Here is an 11,141-nt window from a genome sequence, read left to right as displayed (position 1 = left end):
TTGTCCCACGTCCAGTTCTAACTGTTGCTTCCTGACCTGCATACAGATTTCTCAAGAGGCAGGTCAGGTGGTCTGGTATTCCCATTTCTTGAAGATTTTTCCACAGTTTATTGTGATCCACACAGTCAAAGGCTTTGGCATAGTCAATAAAGCAGAAATAGGTGTTTTACTGGAACTCTCTTGCTTTTTCCATGATCCAGCGGATGTTGGCAATTTGATCTCTTGTTCCTCTGCCTTTTCTAAAACCAGCTTGAACATCAGGAAGTTCACGGTTCACATATTGCTGAAGCCTGGCTTGGAGAATTTTGAGCATTACTTTACTAGCGTGTGAGATGAGTGCAATTGTGAGGTAGTTTGAGCATTCTTTGGCATTGCCTTTCTTTGGGACTGGAATGAAAACTGACCTTTTCCAGTCCTGTGGCCACTGCTGAGTTTTCCAAATGTGCTGGCATATTGAGTGCAGCACTTTCACAGCATCATCTTTCAGGATTTGGAATAGCTCAACTGGAATGCCATCACCTCATCAAGCCCATCTTTGCATGAAATGTTCCTTTGGTATCTCTGATTTTCTTGAAGAGATCTCTAGTCTTTCCCATTCTGTTGTTTTCCTCTATTTCTTTGCATTGATCGTTGAAGAAGGCTTTCTTATCTCTTCTTGCTATTCTTTGGAACTCTGCATTCAGATGTTTATATCTTTTCTTTTCTCCTTTGCTTTTTGCTTCTCTTGTTTTCACAGCTATTTGTAAGGCCTCACCAGACAGTCTCCACCTTAAATAAGTAGAGATGCCTCATAAATGAAAAATATTATGCAGGAAAAGACATTCTCCAAACTAAGAACGTCTACCCTTTGGGCCACTGGCCCAAAGTTTAGAGAATGTGGTGTGAGTAGAGAAGCATTGATCAAGCAGGAAAGAAAGTGATCCACAGGTTCAGCACTTGATGTGCTGTGCTTAGTTACTCAGTCATGTCCAAGACCCCATTGACTGTAGCCTGCCAGGCTTTTCTGTCCATGGGGATTCTCCAGGCAAGAATACTGGAGTGGGTTGCCATGCCCTCCTCCAGGGGATCTTCTCAACCCAGGGACCGAACTCAGGTCTCCCACAAGGTAGGAGGATTTTTTACCATCTGAGCCACCAGAGAAGCCCACAGCACTTGCCAGTATTAATATTTACTTTCTTTATAATCTGTATGTGGCTTCCATCTTTCCTTTTCTTTTCTCTCCAGTATGAGAAGATCTAAGAGGTCAAGAGTTACTGTCATAACAGTCTTTGATGAAGAAATGCCTTTTGACCCCTAGATGACGTGGAAATTAGATCTCACATAAGGATATATGTAATGGAAGCACAAACAGAAACTCCTGCTATATTTTTAATTTTAATCTTCCCCCCAAAATTAAAAAAAAAAAAAAGGTAACAGCTGTTGTAAAAATTTCAGCAAAGATATATTTAAAGGAATGTCCCCTGTATCATTTATTTTATATTACAAATGACTTCTCTTGTGTTGTTGGAAGAGGGTGTTTGCTATGACCAGTGCATTTTCTTGGCAAAATTCTATTAGTCTTTGCCCTGCCCTTGGACTGCAAGGAGATCCAACCAGTCCATTCTAAAGGAGATCAGCCCTGGGATTTCTTTGGAAGGAATGATGCTAAAGCTGAAACTCCAGTACTTTGGCCACCTCATGCAAAGAATTGACTCATTGGAAAAGACTCTGATGCTGGGAGGGATTGGGGGCAGGAGGAGAAGGGGATGACAGAGGATGAGATGGCTGGATGGCATCACTGACTTGATGGACGTGAGTCTCGGTGAACTCTGGGAGTTGACGGACAGGGAGGCCTGGCGTGCTGCGATTCATGGGATCACAAAGAGTCAGACATGACTGAGCGACTGAACTGAACTGAACAAATGACTTCAAAACAATAATTTACTCACTTTGCTCATTAATCTACAATTTGGGTAGGACTTTGTAGGGATAGCTTATCCCTGTTCCACATAGGATCTGCCAGGACAGCTTGGCCGGAGGCTGGGGTATCCACTCACAAGTCTGACTCAACTGGATGTCAAGCTACAATTCTCATGAGGATATATTACCCAGATGGTTTTTAAAGAAAAATGAGAATCATAAATAAAAAGAACAAAGTAGTCTCCTCCTACTTGTTAAATATAATATTTTGAATTTAATATATATTTAAAATATAATATTTTAAAGTTAAAAACTTGACTTTCACAGAACTATAAAGTGAATAGGTGCCAAAGATTTATTCAACTCATTAATTAATTACATTAATTATTAAATAAGATGTTAAGACTGACTAAATGGATTAAAAACCAGTAATGTATATAGCAAGAAAAAGCAAGAGAGTTCCAGAAAAACATCTATTTCTGCTTTATTGACTATGTCAAAGCCTTTGAGTGTGTGGATCACAATAAACTGCAGAAAATTCTGAAAGAGATGGGAATACCAGACCACCTGACCTGCCTCTTGCATATGACCATCCATATGCAAGTCAGGAAGCAACAGTTAGAACTGGACATGGAACAACAGACTGGTTCCAAATGGGAAAAGGAGTATGTCAAGGCTGTATATTGTCACCCTGCTTATTTAACTTATATGCAGAGTACATCATGAGAAATGCTGGGCTGGAAGAAGCACAAGCTGGAATCAAGATTGCCAGGAGAAATATCAATAACCTCAGATATGCAGATGACACCATCTTTATGGCAGAAAGTGAAGAAGAACTAAAGAGGCTCTTGATAAAGGTGAAAGAGGAAAGTGAAAAAGTTGACTTAAAGCTCAACAATCAGAAAATTAAGATCATGGCATCCGGTCCTATCACTTCATGGCAAATATATGGGGAAACAGTGGGAACAGTGGCTGACTTTATGTTTTCAGCTCCAAAATCACTACAGATGGTGACTGCAGCCATGAAATTAAAAGACACTTACTCCTTGGAAGGAATGTTATGACCAACCTAGATAGCATATTCAAAAGCGGAGACATTACTTTGCCAACAAAGGTTCGTCTAGTCAAGGCTATGGTTTTTCCAGTAATCATGTATGGATGTGAGAGTTGGACTGTGAAGAAAGCTGAGCGCCGAAGAATTGATGCTTTTGAGCTGTGGTGTTGGAGAAGACTCTTGAGAGTCCCTTGGACTGCAAGGAGATCCAATCAGTCCATTCTAAAGGAGATCAGTCCTGGGTGTTCATTGGAAGGACTGATGTGGTAGCTGAAATGCCAATACTTTGGCCACCTGATGCCAAGAGCTGACTCATTTGCAAAGACCCTGATGCTGGAAAAGATTGAGGGCAGGAGGAGAAGGGGATGACAAAGGATGAAATGGTTGGATGGCATCATCAACTCGATGGACATGGGTTTGGGTAGACCCCAGGAGTTGGTGATGGACAGGGAGGCCTGGTGTGCTGAGGTTCATGGGGTTGCAAAGAGTCGGACACAACTGAGTGACTGAACTGAACTGAACTGAACTGAATGTATATAGCATATCAGGAATGATCAAATTTATTTTCTAATAGATTCTTAATCACTTACTATCCAAAGATGCAACAAAATGCCATGTTTGGAGTTATCATTTCTACTGGAAGAGTCAATTGTATCTCTACTGAATAATGCTCATTTCTGGGGAAATGACTTCCATTGCTCAGTCTCGGTTGATGTACAGAACAAACCGTCCCTCCAAAATCCCATTGTCCAAGACAGGCATGTGCCCCAGGCCAAGTCAAAAGGAGCATTGCATTCTCTCAGTGAGAGATGCAGACACAAATGTGTCCCCCAACCGGGGGCTGAAAGACATAGTCAGACTTGGCTGGGACTTTTGTAGGAGCCACTGCATTTTCAGGGGCACTTGATCCTGGAAGGTTTACGGTCTGAACCTGCTGCCAGGTGTTCTGGTATTACATAAAGCCTGAAAGGCAGAAGTGCATGAGGATGGAGACAGACAAGAGAGGACAATGGCATCTTGATGACTTGAATTGCACCCTGGATACCTGCTGCCTGACTACAGCCCTAATCCAAGACTTCTCAGTTATAGTCAATATACTTCCATTCTTTGGTTAGTTTAAGCCAAGTAAATGGATTCCTCACAATAGACTTCTCCAGTCCTGGCTTCTCCTTCTATGCTAGCCCCCTAAACATATATTCATATTCACTTCTCTGTGTTTCAATTTCCCTTCTATCAAAAGAATAAACAATACAAAGAATTGTCAAGATTAAATACATAATAAACCCAAATATACTTTTACAAATGCTAAAGCAAAAGAAATATCACGTAACTTTTCCTAAATTAAATTCTATCTAGTACTGTTCATTACTACAACATGAACCCTCCCAATATCAGTCATTATTGGGTGTTCTTTAACTCTTGAGTGTTACAGTCTGTCAAAAAATTACCTAGGAAAGACTGTTTGGTCTTTGATATATACCATGGTTGCTACCGGGATGTTTGTTATCCAAGACCATGCATGCTACACACAGGCAGGTGGCTCCACAACCTCTTTGTCATCTAGGGGATTAAGCAAATTTCACACAGCTCCTGAGACTAAAGTGCCAATCACAGAGCTGTACCAAGTATGTCAGCTCATCCATCAGGAGTCCTACTGGCTGCTAGGACACTTGCATACAAGACATGTATCCTTGTAGATTCCTCTGCCCACTTTTCCTCATGCCCCTGGAGCCACTGCTAATCTTGAGCAATTCCCTCTCTTTCAACCCAGTGACTCCATCTCCAGGTCATCTCTGCCCGCTGAGGAACACCCGGCTAAATTCACCTCCCACATAAGAGCCTGGATCACATTCTATAACAGATGCCCTGTAACTTCTGATCTGGGCAGGGAAACACACAAAGAAATTAACAACCGGTGGTAGGCAGCCTCCAAGAGGACTCCCCGTGGTCCCCACCTCCTGGTCCTCACACACCTGTGTAATCCTCTCCCCTTAAGGGTGGGCTAGACCTAGTGACTCACTCCTAACAAACAGAATACAGCAGAAGTGATAGAATGACGCCTCCAAAATTAGCTTAAAACAGCAAGAACGTCTAGTCTTGTTTGATCTTACTCTCCCTCACTGCTCTGAGGGAAGCCAGAGGCCAAACTATGAACTTCCCCAAAGAGGATCCCACGTGGCAAGGAACTAATATCTAGGACCACGGCCAGAGAGAGCCCAAGGCTTGCCAAAAGCCACGTGAATGAACTTGGAAGCAGATGGATTCTCCCCAAGATTCGCCTTGAGATGACTATAACCCTGGCCAAAGCCTGGAGTGCAGCCTCAAGAGGGACCCTGAGCCAGCTACACAGCTGACTCCTGACTGACAGAAACTGTGAGATCAGAAATGGTGCTCGTTTTAAGACTTACTAAGATTTCAGATAATTTGGTACATAGTATCGTATTACTAATACACCACTTTCAGGATCAGAAGTCTAGAATTGCCTAGAAAAGCAAGTGAATTTACATTTTCCTTTCTTTGAAAGTCTATTCAGACAGGGACTAGGGCACAGCAATTAATAGCTTGGTAACTTATCCCATGACAACCACAAGCAAATTACTTGAAATGATACAAGAGGGCTAACAAGAAGCTCTACCAAGGGAAATTACCACCTTCTGGCATTGACAGTCCAAACTTCATCCCACAGTGAAGATAATCAGCACGCTTCTAAGCCCCTCCAATGGAAGGAAGAAACAAGAGCCTGAGGCTCAGGGGAAGGGCAGGGAGGCAGGGGCTACAAGCCCCTTCAGCTGCTCACTGGGATCCCTCAACAAACCCAGACCTTTTCCTGTGTCTGTGAGAAAATAACAAGTTTCAGTCTAGGTGCTCAAGGTTAATGGAATTTCTAGATAAAAGTCCTCAAAGGCTAGAACTCCTATCCCTAAAAGAGAACCCTGTCCTAAATGGGAAGATTCTGGAGCAGTCCTGAGAATAAAAGTCTGCCATGAAGACTGCTTCCAGGAACAGGAGCCCCTTAGACAACTCTGGACACAGAGGGAGTATCTGTGGGTCCCAGAGGTGGGATTATGGGACTCAGCCATGGTGTCCACCACCCTGAATCAGAACATTCATGCACAGGGTGTGGGGCAGGCTTGGCTCCCCCACTGCCTTGGTGCTCAATGTCAGGGGTTCCTGCAGAAACCCAACCGTATACAAGACTAATCATGGAGCCTAGACTGGCACCACACTTTGAGCCCTGAATGTGGACAGAATGCATCTGAAAAGGTTTTCTGGTCAAATATGTTCTTAGCGCTCCACCATTATTCAGTCACCAGCTTTCCTGCTTGTGTGAACCCTCCTGTTTATCCACGTGGGCAACAGTCAGGATAGGGAAGGGAAACCCAGTGCTGGAAGCAGAACGAGACTGAGGTATCTCTCCTGGATGCTTCTGCCTTGCCACCTGCGACAGGTCTTGTACTGTCCCCTGGAGGATGGAAATCCTGATTGCAGTGAGAAGCAAAGATTGGGATCCAGTAATGACTTCCTCAGGGCCAGCGTCTGAGGTGTTTTAAGCCACTGCCTCACCTTCGGTGAGCATCTGGTATATGAGAAAGATCACCGACATGAGTCACATCCCCTGAGTTCTCCAGTCATGGCTTTTCTACCTAATGGATGGGTGACCGAACATCTCTGAACTTCAACTGAAAAAATCAAATTAAATGAGAACACTTCTGGTTTCTAGTCCAGAATGTAAGGAACTTCAGAGTTGTCTCTCCTGTCTACACACACACACACAAAGATGAACAAACTACAGACTAGTAACCCTTATCTCCCCAAAGAACTGAGGTCACAGGCCAAACATCTGCCTCCCCAAACTGAAGAGACCAACAAACAGATACAGAAAATCATAATTTTTTGGAACAGAAATCCAAGAGCAGAAACCTTGGAGAGAATCAGAACCCAGGTAGGGAAACCTAAATATAACTAACAAATTTCTGGAGACTCAGTGTGAACAAGTCTGAGAGTTAGAGATCCTCACCTTTTGTAAGTTTTATGTCCAGGAGCCCCACTAACTTTTCACAGTGAAGATCAGAGAAAAATTCCCTAGTGCTTCCAGCAGGAAGGGAAAATGGCTGTTTTTATTTATGCCCAGAACATGTTGTTCTGCAAAGCACTGCCTTTAAGAGTTTTACTAGACCCTAACCTACTGGGATTTTACCAGAGCCTGGAGATGGAAAATATTCAAATCCAGTCCCCTCTAAGCCTTCCTGTCTTAGCTAACAGAGAAAAACAAAATGAAACTGAGAAGCATTGGCAAAGGTCAGCACAGGCTCACTAAAGACTGAGACCTAATCATAGGAGCACAGAGCACTTCCTCCCTCCCCTCATCCACCCTACCCCGACCCCCCTCGCATCACAGGGCTCCTGTACGATAGGGGAACACGATGGAAAGAACTGTGTGTCTCAGGAAAGAGTTAAGAAGTCTCTAGGGAAACTCAGGGACAATGAAGGAGACAAAAATAAGGATGTCAGTGGACAAGGAGCCTCTCACAGCTCCAGCAAACAGTAAACACAGCTTAATGTCTGGCCAGATCAACATAAATTCTAATTCAGCTCATTTTACTCAGTACATCATGCCCAGTTTTCAACCCAAACTTGTAAAACATCCTAAAAGACAAGCGAAATGATGGATGTGCAGTACTATAGACTAGATTATCTAAAGCAGAAACGAATTTTTCTTTTTTTTTAGAAACGAATTTTTCTATACCTTAAGCTAGTTTGCTCTCTAAGCCTGCCCCACCTGACAGGAACTAAAGGTTGCTTTTCTAGGGGCATTTTCCAGAAGCCAGAGTAGGTGAATAGCCTGGGGGAGCCAGGATGAGCTGTACTGCCCTAACTTCTCCACTCCTCTGGAGCATAAATGGCAGTGTTAGTATACCAGATAGCACCAGTGGCTTGTTTGTGATACATTCAGGCTATGGACCTGAAGGTTGGCCTTTGGCTTGACCTGGAGCTTGAGACCTAAGTCCACCTGCCCACAACCTGGAATCAGCACCCCAGACTCTAGCCAGCCTGGCTCCAAGAGGCCTCAGTGGTCCTAGTGAGATAGGCCTGGGATCGGGGTTCATGAGTTGGTACTTAGGCCAGGGTGGTTTGTTTTGCCCAAGGGTCAGCAGCTGGGTTCATGTTCTTCTACAGCCAAGTCTGCAGCCCTCCAGGTTGGGGAAACAAAGGGAAACCCACGGCAGTATTGGGAGGCTGTCCATGCTGGGCCCTTCCCCTTGCCCTCCTGCTGCTTGCTGAATAATAAATAGAACTGTGTTCTTTAAAAAAGTTTTTTTAGGTGGGAGATTGACAACCTGATAAGATGAAGTAAGATGAGAAGACCCAGTCAGGAACCAAGTTTAACTGGGTAACTCTATGCAGTGTCTGAATGATTTGTGTATAGATAAGAAAGGACATGTCATCAGAGTAGGAAACAGACCACTAAAAAATTGAAACACAGTGGCAGACAGACGCCCCCTTTGGTGAGGGTGAATAAAAGGACACTGATGGGGTGGGTACAACATAAAAGGGTAGTGACCGGAGATGAGAATGTCAAGGTTAGAGAGGAAGCTGGATGTCCCAGGGGGACCCATCAGGAATGGTGTCTTCCACCAGTTTCCACAACACAGGAAGTTTAGCTCCCCTGGGTGTTGGGCGGCACCCCTGGCTGCAGTGAGCTTGATGGAAAGTCTGCAGAAAGCTGTCTTCAACAGAGAGTTACCAAGGTGGCCAATGGAAACAGAAAGGACCACCTGCAGCCAGAAGCGCTGCAGGGAACAAGACGGCAGCCAAATCCACACACTCCCACGTCCCCATGCCATTACAGGCCTTCACACTCACCCCAAGGCATTCTTTCACCCCGTCCTCCCTGGGAGTCTCTCTCCTCCGTTCATCCAGGTTCTACTGGATTGTACAGAGGCCCTGGGTAGCACAAGCTGTGCTGGGAAGAAGGATACAGGAAGGAAGGGAAGAGATTAATCACCATTTCCACAGAGACAGTGAGTCCTGGTTCAGGTCAGCCACTTTCAGGCATGTTTCCAAGCTGGGAAATAAGAGCCCAGGTGACATGGGGTGAAGACCAAAACAAAGGGATCCCACAGGAGGCTAAATAGCCCTTTAGGGAAAGATTCTCCAACCCCATGAAGTGCTGACTCACCCAGCTGTCATCTGCACCCCTACCCTCTCCGCTTCACTTCTGACAGCCTCACTTTAACTCAGACTCAATGGGACTTGATTTCAATCCTCCCCAGACAGTCCCAGGTGGCTTCCTTTGTCCCTACAGTCACAGGTGTGATGTTCAGCCTTCCCTGGAGGCATAGATGTGGTCCACCCCCTTATCCAATGCCTCTTCCTCCAACAGGAGCTTGTTTCTCTCCATTCACCAGAGCCTCTCTTGAGGAGGCCCTACAAGCAGCATGAGGAAGCTTCTAGACTCTCTCCTCCACCTTGATGAACAGGAGCACCTGGAGAGAAGAGTCATCAATGGAGACAATTTCCAAATTTAGGAGAATGAGACAAGGTCAGGCTGAGGTCAGGCCACCCATTAAGGTCTGGGAACATCTTGGAGACACTTGTTGACAACAGGACACCACAGTCATGTCATCCAGCCCTTTGGGACCAGTGAAGGTGAACGAGTATCCCACCCGTAGGCTGCAAGAGCAGCAGGCAAGGAGCCAGTTCTTCCAGGGTGTCCTTGTCTGCTCAGTGAGTCTGGGTGACAACTATCCTGTTCTTTGGTGGTTTTTTCCCATTGGAGTCCCTTCTGTCTTACTCAGGGGGACATCTCATGGCCCCTCAGTCCTAGCACAGGCTAGGGGATTCCCACTCCTTCCCTGCCCAGAGCCTGTCCAACCCCAAGGTCCCAGAAGTCACTGTAGGAAGAGTAGGGAAGAGATGAGAAGAGACACACAAGAGCAGTTCTCCTGAGCCAGGCCACAGATGAGCGACAGATCTGTTACAGACAAAGCTATATGGACGGAAAAAGCTAGACAGGGAGACAGAGAAAGACAGAGTATATACCATCAAATATGTAACCTTGTTACTTACATGTTAGAAGTATTGACAGGTTAATAGAAATGGTATAAACAATAGGGATTTTGTTGAGAAGCTGGAAAGTAGGAGGGAAGATTTAGCAAACCCTTTATAGAGAAAGCAACCATAGTGTGAATAAAAACAAACAAAAGATATTTCTGCATACAACTGCAATTACTCCCTTAAGAGGACTGATTATGATAAAAGAAGGTCTCATGTGTCATATTAGGATAGCACAGATGTACAGGTTGATAGTGATTTGGGAGAAATGAATTGTGCTGTAAAAAATGAAAGAGGAATGGGAGTGGTGGTGAGATAGAATTCACAGCACTTAGCCCGAGAGAGAATCTGCAATAAAACAATCACGGACAGAGTTTAAATTTGATTGTGGGGAGGGCTCACACCTCTTTGTTACTGTCTTTGTTACCCTGACAGTTTCTTTAAGAAAGAGCACTTTGCGTAGAAGTGGATTCTTTGGGGTAAACTTACAAAGAGTCCTGTGGCTAGCTTGATGTAAGGTCAAAAAAGGTCACATGGGGAAGTTGTCCTTGAGGACAGCAGAGGATATAAATGTAATTTCCTGGGAATTTTCAAAAAAATCCTGGGAAAACGTCAAACTTGAAGACTGTGGAATTAGTAAAGATCACCAATTGGTAAAGTTGGACCCTGATATAATCAGGGTTATATGTGGAATAAGTAGAATACTGCACTAAAGTAAAATGAATATAATGGTGAAAAGTTGAAAGCCTTTCCACTAAGATCTGGAACAAGACAAGGATGCCCACTCTTACCTCTTCTATTCAACACAGTATTTATTGGAAGTCCCAGCCATAGCAATCAGAAAAGAAAAAAATAAATAAATAAAAGGTATCCAAATTGGAAGGGAAAAGGTAAAATTGTTCATGATACTATAGATAGAAAACCTAAAGGTTCTACACAAAACTACTAGAACTGATAAACAAATTTAGCAAAATAGCAGGATACAAGATTAAAATACAGAAATCAGTTGTACTTCTTTAAACTAACAATGAAATACCAGAAAAGGAATGCCAACAGTCTGTTTTAAAACTGAATTCCAAAAAATAAAATACTTAGGAATGAACCTGACCAAGGAGGTGAAAAACATACACAC

The 11,141-nt window shown here is 44.0% G+C and overlaps 1 long non-coding RNA gene across 1 annotated transcript in view; it reads right to left on the bottom strand.

Annotated features, from left to right (window-relative positions):
- The window catches only part of LOC104992151, a 64,241-nt gene extending 53,447 nt beyond the window's left edge, over positions 1 to 10,794 (bottom strand). Inside the window, exon 1 of the long non-coding RNA XR_825670.1 lies at positions 8,819 to 10,794. This is a non-coding gene — a long non-coding RNA (uncharacterized LOC104992151). The remainder of the gene's footprint in view (positions 1 to 8,818) is intronic.
- Between the last annotated feature and the right edge of the window lie 347 nt (positions 10,795 to 11,141).

Source organism: Bison bison, unplaced genomic scaffold (assembly GCF_000754665.1).
Source record: "Bison bison bison isolate TAMUID 2011002044 unplaced genomic scaffold, Bison_UMD1.0 scf7180017864212, whole genome shotgun sequence".
Classification (NCBI taxonomy): domain Eukaryota; kingdom Metazoa; phylum Chordata; class Mammalia; order Artiodactyla; family Bovidae; genus Bison; species Bison bison.
This window is presented reverse-complemented; position numbering and strand designations above follow the sequence as displayed.